This window comes from Atractosteus spatula (genome assembly GCF_055471065.1).
Source record: "Atractosteus spatula isolate fAtrSpa1 chromosome 10 unlocalized genomic scaffold, fAtrSpa1.hap1 SUPER_10_unloc_8, whole genome shotgun sequence".
In the NCBI taxonomy this organism is placed as follows: domain Eukaryota; kingdom Metazoa; phylum Chordata; class Actinopteri; order Semionotiformes; family Lepisosteidae; genus Atractosteus; species Atractosteus spatula.
The window spans coordinates 238,959-249,442 of NW_028296628.1; the positions used below are offsets into that span (position 1 = coordinate 238,959).

At 39.7% G+C, this 10,484-nt stretch overlaps 1 non-coding gene across 1 annotated transcript; it reads left to right on the forward strand.

Moving 5' to 3' along the window:
* The first annotated feature begins 730 nt into the window (after window positions 1-730).
* trnat-cgu (transfer RNA threonine (anticodon CGU)) lies at window positions 731-802 on the forward strand. The gene has a single exon. It is a non-coding gene; the product is annotated as a tRNA-Thr (tRNA).
* Window positions 803-10,484: the final 9,682 nt, after the last annotated feature.

Consider the following 10,484-nt stretch of genomic DNA (forward strand, 5'->3'; position numbering starts at 1 on the left):
AACAACGCACAAAGCAGATGAATGCGGAGCGTGAACAGCAAAATGTCTACACTGTAAGAAAACAGGACATTATGCACACGTCTGCAGAACATCACGTCCGAGTTTAAGGACAGCAACATCAGAGATTGGAAGCTAGGGAGTTTCAGGTCTGTGGTTGTAATATAGGTTCTAGAAAGTCTGAATACCTTTGCAAGAAGTATTTCAGAATCCCAGTCAAATCCAGTACGAATGCCGCATAGATCTGCATTGTACAATTAGTATACTGTTTGTCCGTTGAATCAAACACGACTTATGAAGCATTTCTAAAACAGGAGAGATCGTTAGGGAATGCGTCTTCCTGTAAAAATAAAATGACTTCAAGGGCACTATAAGCAGAGGTGTGAAAGCCTGCTCTACTGAAGAACTATAGCCAGAGATGCCAAAGAGGTCGAGATTTCACCACGTGAGAGAAAGCATCTCAGAAAACGAAGTTGCGGTCGTTTCCACGCGTTATAAAACCACTAGGTCAAACAACAAGAGCTGAAGAGCCGCTGTTGAGAGTAACGCGGCCGAGCGCTCTAAGGAGCTGGCTTAAACCTCCAGTCTCTTCAGGAGCATCTGTTGGAGTCGCACTGCTACTGCGTATCTCCTTGTTAAGTATCCCTTTTATTGTTGTTGCTGCCTCCAGGCGATGTAAACCAGATTCAGAAAAAAAATAATTTGAACAACATTATTCCCCTGTTTGTTTGAAGGCGCGGTGGCCAAGTGGTAAGGCGTCGGTCTCGTAAACCGAAGATCGTGGGCTCAAACCCCACCTGTGCCTGTTTCACTTGTCACTGCTTCCCTTTAGTTTCAAAGTCTTCAAAAACTCGCAATGTAGGAGTCTCAATAGTAAGAGAGCATAACTGTCGCCAGTGATTAGTATTCTTGCATATCCTGCCTTGTTTTTTAGTCGACAAAGCTTGTTTCTCTTCACACCCATCTTCCGAATGATCACCTCAGCATTGGGAAGGAACGTGCGCTTGGTACAGCCCCCCACTCCATGGTCTGATCACAAACAGATCGGGTGAGCTGTCAGTCCAGGTTGGAAGTAACGTTCGAAAGCACTAAAAATCTGACTTAGGAACGAGAAGACCGTGTTTTTTTAAACGAGTAAACGATAAAATAATATACTGCCTGCAAGACTATGTCAAGTTCAAGTTCAAGTTTATTGTCATTATACTTATACACAGGTATATGGTATAACGAAATGCTATTTAGCTAGCTCTCGGACATAAGTAGTACAAAGAAAAAAACACAACAACACAACAACAATACAATTGTATTACAAAAGAAAGACAGAGACAACAGCCGATGTGCAAAAAACAACAACAGGCAGTGTGCAAAACAACAAAAAGGTAACAGGTTATGTGCAAAAACATGCATCAAAAGAATGAAATAAAGGGATAGAAATTATGGGGAGTGAGCTTTTGACATGTATGGTAGAGGTAGATTTTCAATGTGTGTTTGGGTTTTTGGTAAGAAAGAAGGCACTGTGAGGTTCAGATCATAGGTGAGAGTGAGAGAGGCTGGGAGTTTAATAGTTTGATAGTGCGGGGGTAAAAACTGTTTCTGAGTCTGGTAGTCCGGACCCGAATGCTCCGGTACCGTTTTCCATGTCATGCTAAACGCCACAAATTTTGTTCGTCCAGTCGTATCAATCGTCCTAAAGTTACGGAAAATCGGATGCAACTGGTGCAATCAGCACCCATTTCTTCAGGATAGTCGAGCGTTTTAAAACAGCAAATTCACAGATTCGTGTCTTTTAAGCTTTGTGTTTCGCTCTCCAAATAGAGGCACGGGTTCAAATCCCACTCCCGACAGTCAGGCGTTTTACCCTGTCTTTTTTACCTGCCTTTACACTGTTTCAGTCTTGTTGTGCTCGCTGACAATCACAGTACGAGGAAAACGGAGAAACTACTTAGCAAAAACATAACTGACAGAAAAAAGCTTCGTAAACACGTGAATGTGATTAGCAGCAGTAAGGTATGCATTCAAATGTTAAAGGCTGATTTATAAAAGCAGCAGAAGAAAGGTGCAGCCTTTGTGAGAATTCGCGGGTTTTTATGCTGCTTGGACTTCTTTCAAGCCTATGAAGTGACCCCCGTTTTATTTTCATTTTCAAACTTCAGAACCGAATAACAAAAAGGTTTCATGTGTGACAGCATTCCGTTGCAAATACCGTTTCCACGATGTATTCAGCGACGGGAATGAAATATTTTAGTGCTGGCTCAAATGCGAGGAATTTCCGAAAAGCCTGGAAAAGCAACGCTTGCAGTAAATGACAAATTTAAAGCGTATAGTCAGTATGAACAGAACAACGTAATGCTCTGTAAAAACGATCTGAAGCCGCAATTGCTCTTTTATCTCGGGCAGTTCATTCCGATACGATATATCCGAAGAATAAATGAAATGCCGAACTCCAAACATGTTGTTGCCATTATTGTTACTCCTGCTGCTGTAGTTTTAAGCTTTAATCAGTGGGTATGTAATGTTGTAAAGGGGCTGGACTACTTTGTTCAGTCCAAATTCCATTATGTGAATGTATGCTTTTTTAATATAAGCATTAACAATACAATGCGTGCTCAAAAACCATTACTTATTAGCTTAAGAAGCGGCAGTGTTTTGACAAAGTGTGGTATTCGAACAGTAAATGCTGAAGTGTTTAATACTTGCTTGTGAGCAGATCTCCCTCTGTTTAGACAAACTCTTGTTTGGCCGATGATTTCAGATCAAAATCTGAATCAAGTGGAAAGAAAGCTGAATTACGCAAAGGTCATATAAGGCACTGGGTATCACTGTTACGCCATCAGGTCCTGCTAGGAGGATTGGGGGGATCAAATTGACACAGAGGGACCCAATGTGGGGGCTGAACCCACAGTTCTGAGATTAAGAGATTCATGCTCTATTGACTGCGCCTGTATAACTCTTGTGCTACAGCAGTAATGTTTCTGGGTGTGGATGGACATGACATAATAGGCTGACAGCAGGAATACGTGGCCCACAGGCAGTGACAGTATCGCTATCACATTTGGCTGCAGTATATTGTGTTGAGAGCAGCAATAACTTTCCTGCAGAGATGGGAGTGCCTTTAATACAGCTCTTTCAATCGGACAGAGTAACAGGAACGGACCAAAAGTTTCTGCTGTGGATCCATCTCCACGTGGGGGAAAGAGACAGTAAAATAGCGATGAAGAAACAGAAAGAATTGTGCTCTCTGCAAAGTAGGAGAGAGGTGGTCAGACACATAAAACAGCTTGGTGATAATTTGCAGCAACAGTTTTATGTTATTTAGTACAAGGATTTCTCTTCATGTGACTTAAGATGTGTAATTTGTATGTTGGTTGTATGAGAACAGTTTCTTCTAAAGTCCTGTCAATTGACAGTGGAGAGCTAGCTGGTGCACATCTTCAAGAAGACTCTCTTTAAGGCGATTACAAGTTTCTTGAACAAATCTGTGTCATATTTTTAAAATAATTTAGCTAATGAGCAACGAGAGTATAAATGAATTCTCCCACCCTCCATTCAAAGATAAAACTCCATGTGCGAGTCTAAGTTTCCTTGGAGCTACTGATGTTCGTCATTATTGGACATTCCCGGTGATATTGACTAAGGAGCTCAAATTTTACGTGTTGTAGTTCAACATGTACAAAATATTCGTAACCCCTGCAAATATCGGCAAGGTCAGTGATATTCTCAACAATGTGTGCTATTGCAATTCGTGCAATTCGTGCCATACTTTTTCCCAATGTATTCTGACATGCCAAGATCAGAGGGTCATATTTAAAAAACTGGTGCATTAAAATTTTTTGTACTTCAGGATTTTGATAGTCTGTTACATTGTCTTTCACACGTCGGTGTCAGAACTGTGAGACATTTTCATAATTGGGGGGGAAGGCCGTAGCAATAAGCAGAAAGTGCAATCACCTTTTCCCAGTGTAAGTCCGTGTTATGGTGAGTTTTCAAAATTGGTTTGCGATTTTCTGAAATATATTCCATACAAAAATATAATTTGGACAGTCGCTATTTATTTGGATATTCCCTTTCACTGAGGATGTCTACAGTATTCCAGCCGGATTAGTACTGATCGAAGAGATCCATCTACAGGCGAAAGGCGACATAACATCACAGCAGCAGCATTTAAGGTGGAACGAAAAACGCGAAGAAGAAGCTGGCGAATAAGAAGCCAACTTCAGCCTCGTAGCAGACCCTGGGAGGCACGCTCAAAATAATCATCTTTCCCAGTACTTTAGAGTCGTATTTAGAGCGCTTTACTGCAATTTTATGTGATCGATGGAAGATGTGAAGCCATCGAGCCTGTACTGCGATTCACATTGAAATTGAAGCCATTTCTCATGCTTTCTCTCAGTTTCGGGGCTGCAATTGCGTGTAAAGGAGGCGACTTGAAAATGAAACATGCAATCACCTTATAGAGGGTCTTCACGACGGGGTGCAACAGCTAGTTCTCCATTATTGTCAATTTACTGGACTTCTGAAGAAACCGATCGACATCGAAAATACAAACTGCACAGCTTAAGGCACATGAAGAGATCCGTGTGCTGATTGACTCAAAAATGTCCCTACAAATAATCCGCCGGGTTGATTTACTTGTCCGACCACCTCCCTCCGTCCCTCTTTGCTGTTAGCACAATTCTTTCAGTTTCTTTTCTTGTATTTTCCTTGCTATTTTACTGTTGCTTTTCCCCATGAGGAGATGGATCCACAACCGAAACCGTTTTCACCCTTTGTTTCTGCAGCGTCAGTCTGTATGAGGAGCACAACTTGCACAGCTCCAGTGGCGCAATCGGTCAGCGCGTGGTACTTATACAGCAGTGCACAGCGGAGTCATGTTGAGGTTGTGAGTTCAAGCCTCACCTGGCGCAGTATCTTCAGCTACTGAAAGCAACTGTCGAGTTTAGATACTCTTAGGTATTTGATGGAGATAAATTAACATCAAACGAACAAGTAAAGGTAAAGGTTTATTTCGAGTCACAATCAAAGAAGGCTCCACAGCTGAAACATTGTGTTTCCTTCTCTTTTCAGCATGGAATGTGTACCTCCAGTTGACCTGCACACAAATATATGAGAGAGGTCTACTGAGGTGAGTGGAGCACTGAAGACTTAATAAAGCTCTTGCATTAGATTCTGTTTTTGTTGTTCCCCAGATTTGTTTTTAAATGTTCTTTTTCTTTTGAAGTTGTTGCGTTTGGTTGTTTTTTTATAGTTGTTAGACAACTACAGGGATTTACCTAGGTTCCCGGAAGACTTCTCATTTTGTGTTTGTTGTGTTTTTGGGTTACAACTATTTTTTTTCTGTTAATAGGACCCCACGCATTACTCTGGGACTAGTTAACTTTAGTTCTTACATTGTACCTGAAATGACCTCAATAACTACTACTCTGTTTCCCTTTTTTTTAAAAAAAAGGCAAAACTGATGTTTGTTTCTCCTTGTTGCTGATTGGTAGCTACAACGGGTCAGTTGCAACAAACTTGGCCTCTGAAATTTGTCAGCAGCTCTGTACTGAACCTGTTCTCAATTGCAACAAACCTAAAATAACAGCAGCTGCCCATTAGATGTTACTGAAGTAGCAGACTAAGCGGAACAATAGATTACATTAGAACTGTCCTGAATGTAGTGGAAATAATATCGTCATTAAGTAATGAACTGATGCACCACTTGTTTGAAAATTATTTTTATATTTAACTAAAATTGCTTTCCAGACACTACAATTATTCACAAGGAATTTTATCAATACATATTTTATTAATAAAAGTGTGATATCTAAATAATAAAGTTTAATGTTATCTTTAACATTAGTACTTTAGTAGCTGTATTATGCTTTTGTGAATTTCCAGGTATCCCGGTGGAGAGAACTGAAATTAAGGAAATACATATTTAAAGGGGTGTAAGTCTTAAATGAGTTCTGTTACATCTGGGTGTTAATTGAATAGATTTGTTGTATTATGTAATTTGATTTGACTCTATACTTCTGTTTCTCATGAGATAATATTGGGGATTTGCAGATACAGATAATAAGTTGTACTATACAGGCAAATGTATGGTTACCTTAATGAAGAAACTGTTATCATTACCCTTTTCAACATTATTATTTAAGACAGTCTTTCAGAACAGTATTCTCGTATTAGTGGCTATAGTCTAATGATAACGGTGGTGAAACAGGCAAAATGTGTGGAAAGATTTGGAGATGGAACAGGAGACTCATACAGTCGATAGAAAGGTTGGGTAGGATTGCACACACCACCATGCCAGTGCTTAGTATAGTGGTTTAAAAACATAATAAGTGATTTAACAACATCAACTGCACTACTGAGAGCTCAGCTCCACTACTACTAATACATCGCCCCTTTTTGTCAATTAGATAGATGTGTTTTCTACATGTATTTAATTAGTGCTTCTTTCGTTTTAACTGATTTAAAATAGAATCTCTATAAAACAGATAAATGTGTATGTGTCGCGCTGAAATTCACACACGAGGGAAGCCACACGAGTAAGGAAAGATATCGCGTTTAGGAAGAAATCTAGGATGATGACCCCGCTGAATGGAAACAGCCTCATACATGAGTGGCATGTGCTCTACCACTGAACTGAACTCCCGACAACTACCTTTATCTGCAGCACTTTTAGGAAGAGTGAGGAGTCTACAAGCCCAGAAAACGTGAGGAGAATTCAGAACAGGAGGCTCTTCACCTTTCACTCAGCTTTCGTTGGACGTCTAAGTGAATGACAAATTTTCACTTTTTGATTAAAGAAAATAAAAAACACCTTTCTTCCAGCCAGATTCAAACCAGAGACCGAAGGATTCCTCACTGTTCCCACTATATTCCTCCGCTCTAACAACTGAGTTATCAAAAACACAGGAATCCCACCTTTTGTCATACAAAAAGCACAATGGAGTGCAGTGTTCCTATTTATTTAAATCCCAGTTCAAAATCAAATCTCATTCCCATAGTCCTGATTAGTTTAAATTTAAGCAATTAACCAGGCTTCTACTGTATAAACTTCTAGAGATATTACAAATTGTTTGAAGGGACATCATTTCAGATGGAAATTGACTTTTTTTCTAGTGGGATCACATTAAACCTTTCTTTTGGATGGAGAACAGGATCATTGTGAGATTCAAAACACATCTGTCTTTGCTTCTTTCAAGGATGAATGGATTATTGAGATGCAAACATTGGTTCAAATCAAAACAAAATTGTGCTAAATAGTACTTCTGTTTTTATTTTCAGCTACCAAAATTTAGCCTTAGTTGTAAAATTCCATATTAATATTCAATATTAAGTAGATTCAAACATGCACAGTAGAGAAACAGAAAAAATGAAGTAAATGTTTCACTAACATTTAAGTGCAACCTATTGATCGTCTTTGGCCAGTGAATTGCATAAGGCACCGCACAACTTTTACTGGAAGAAATACTGTGTGTTCTGAGTGGCTGCATCTGTATATAATGTTATTCAGATAAGTTTAGGTGGAGGTCAAATTCTAACCTCGTACTTCTGCTTCCCTGCTAATAACAGCTCTCTGGCTACAGAGGGTGCTGGGCACCTCTTTTCTATCCCCTCCCTCCACTGCAACACCACTGCTGCAGGATTTTCTCCCTGGGGAGGGGATGTGAAGACACTGATCTCTTACCAGCACTATGCTTTCCTCAGCCAGGGAAGTTAAACCCGAAGCACTGTGTCACGATTATAGTCCCCCCTCCTTAAGGGTGCTCCAGCCCTTTCACTCAAGACTTTATTCTCTGCACCTGTTTCCCATTCCCAGCCCACCTTAAAAGCCAGGCGCTGACGCTCATCCGGGCTCTGCATCTGATTTCCATATCGTGCGAGTCCGGGACCTGGAAGCGCCTGGTCCCATTAAGGTTTTAACCTCTGTTCCCGTTCCTGTTCCCCGTCCGCCAGTTCCGACCCGGCCTTCGTGGTTTTTAATTCTTTGTTCTGATGGATCTCCTGGTTTTGGACTTACCCTTGTGTTTTGGATATTCCCTAAGGACTACTCTTTTGGATTGTTCGCCTCGGCCACACCTCCCCCGTGCACCAGCGCACCTTGGACACGCCCCCCTGTCTTCAGCCCCGTATTCCTGCATGACGTTTCCCTAGTGTTCCCCCACTTCTTCAGATTGTGTCGTCCGCATAGGGTCCGGAAAGAACTGTTCGTTACACACTGAGCACTCAATACCTTGATATTCATCATCTGGCTACAGTATTATTATACTTATTTACCAAGCTGCTGGATCTGTGAAGTTCTATCATCATGGAAACATTATTTGTATCAGGAAGTATGATGTGGAAACACAATGTACGTCCTTTCAAAAGCTCACAGCTGTACTACTCTAAAACATAATTCTAAATTGCTAGAGAGGAAAACAATCTTAGCTTGATACATTGTTGTGCAAGATTCTACTGTCATTTTCACTATTTTATTACTGACCAGGAAAATGACTTTTACCAGATCAATGAAAAGTAAAGCTTTATTTAAAAGGTTAATTCAAAGTGATACAGTACATTCAATGTGTAGTAAATAAATCAGATTAACAACATATTAAACATTTCCTCTGCAAATATAAAAAGTTAAATTAAACTAAAAGGAGAACCAGAAAAGCCACTGAGCAGGAATGAGACTTTCATTCTGTGTGTTCAGATGCCTGCTCAACAATCATCTTATCAACACTAGTCTTATTGTCTTATCCGAGTAATTAAGATTTAAAAAAAAAATCATTCAGCACAAAAAACAACAACATATACAGTAGGTTACATTCAGTCTTTGAAAAGCTCATTAGAAAGGAAGGGTCATCAGTTCAGATTGAAAAGTCTAAAATTTGAGCCTCGCTGCTGTGTCCTGGGTTGAATGGTGGTAAGAGTTATTTTCTTCATTTTTCTGTGTGTGAGATGCTTTTATGCATCTAAATATACAGATGCAATTATAATGTATGCAGATTATTTTCCATATGTAGCACTCTGTAAGTGGCAGTGACATGAAATCAGGCCAGATTAACTGATCATTAATTAATGTTGTATCTACTTGTTCTGATAATGACACACATCTGTAATCAGTAGACAAAGGGAAACAACAATCACAATTCAGTTCTTATCTCAGAATTGCAGGACATATAGACCTTCTGTTGTAGTGCAGTGTCTCTCAATGTAAAGGTATAAAAGTGCAGGTCAGTCTTACAGCCTGAGAGACACAGCAGGAGACACAGTAACAAGGTCTCACTAGGACAGTGACTGTGTGGGTACTGTACAGGTTTTCAGCTGTACAGTTACTGGATAATCTGAAATCAAACACCTCATAACCTACAGAACTACATACATTAAGGGAAATATAACAGTATTTTAACAGGGATGACTCAGAAACACAAGGCATATCATAATGGTATTGCTCAGTTAAAAACTCTAATCTGACTTCAGGACGAATCCTCTACAAAGCTGCACAGTGCTCTGACATAATCATACTAAGATCCTTTTTCAGAGGGTAGTGTGGTCAGGAGACTCCGACATCATCATAGTCACATCCATCTTCAATGGACTGTGTGGCCAGGAGACTCTGCACTTCAGGAGAAATGGCAGAGACACCTGCCAGAGACACACAGTCAGCAGAAGAGGTGAACAGGGTACAGAAAACAGAGTATTTCATACAGAAACAGACCCTCAAGATCTCATTACTCAAAGAAACAAGGTTGTGGAAAAGATATAAATTGTGTGAAGCATCTGTCAAGAGACAAAATACATGTGGCACAATCAACACTGAGAAACTTGCAATGGGCATTCTTGCCATTATGTGAAAATGTTAGTGAAAGAAGTCAATACTAGAATTTAATAATTATTAATTATTTACTGAAAGGATATATAGGAAATTATAGCTATGTTCGCCTTTTGTTTAGAGTGTACACATTTTGGAATACAAAAGTTTATTCCAAAAAATCACTAGTAACTAGCTTCTGATATCTGGGTACATTGCTTCAGACCTAGTAGCCCTTAATGTAAAAAGTCCCAGAAGTATGTCATGGCAAGAATAGAAAATTAAAAAATACAGAATATGTGCCCTCCAGATTTTTTCATATCCCCCATGAAACAGAAACAGAATCATCAAAAACAGATGTATGTCTTAGATCATGTGTCTCGCTTAAAAACATCTAAAAATGTTATAATGTAATTTCTATAGTACTGTACATAAAGTCCAGTAGAAATCATATTTATTTACATCCATGTAATATTTTGTAAATCCTCCCTTGTCAGGGATTACACTTACGGAACACCTCCTATAATAGACTGTTAGCATCTGGCACTTCTGAGGGGAGATTGGTGAATAACCTCATATGCACTCTTCAGAGAGCTCTCTGACTTTATCCATGATGACACATTTGTTGTGTTTAATCCCCTATTTCGGATGAGTATAAGTACTGTTACACATGCCTACCAGGGTTTTCAAATGCTCAGGTATT